We start from the raw sequence: 584 nt of genomic DNA on the forward strand, positions 1-584 counted from the left end.
CAGCAGCAGCAGCAGCAGCAGCAGCAGCAGCAGCAGCAGCAGATGCAAATGTAGAGGCTGATGTAGGTAGGGTACTGGCGCAGCTGCCTGTTGTTTGGGGGGCCTCATGGAGGCCCCTTGTGCTAGCAGCAGCAGGGGGCCCCCTTGCTGCTAGAGAAGCAGCATACCGAGATGTTGCTGCTGCTGTGGATAGGTACTGCATGCAGCAGCTGGAGGGGGGGCGTCTGTCTTCTTTTGCTGCTGCTAGGGAAGCAGTAGCAGCAGCAGCAAGAAGGCTTAAAGACAGCAGCCGCATCATGCTGCTGCTGCAGCAGCAGCAGAATGAGGGGCCCCTGCTGCTGCAGCAGGCCACACCAGCAGCACAACCTACACTCTATGATGATCCTGTAGGCCCAGCAGCAGCAACAGCAAAGCTGCAGCAGCAGCAGCAGCAGCAGAGACAAAGGCTGCTCACTCTCCCCCCCCTAGACTTATGGGGGATACAGAGAGACACGCAGCAGCGGCTCAGCAGCAACTTGCTGCTGCAGTCATCAGCTGCTGCAGCAGGACCTGCGTTCCTGCTGCTGCAGCACCAGCAGCAGCAG

The sequence above is a fragment of the Eimeria mitis genome, genomic scaffold (genome assembly GCF_000499745.2).
Source record: "Eimeria mitis Houghton genomic scaffold, Emh_scaff9424, whole genome shotgun sequence".
In the NCBI taxonomy this organism is placed as follows: domain Eukaryota; phylum Apicomplexa; class Conoidasida; order Eucoccidiorida; family Eimeriidae; genus Eimeria; species Eimeria mitis.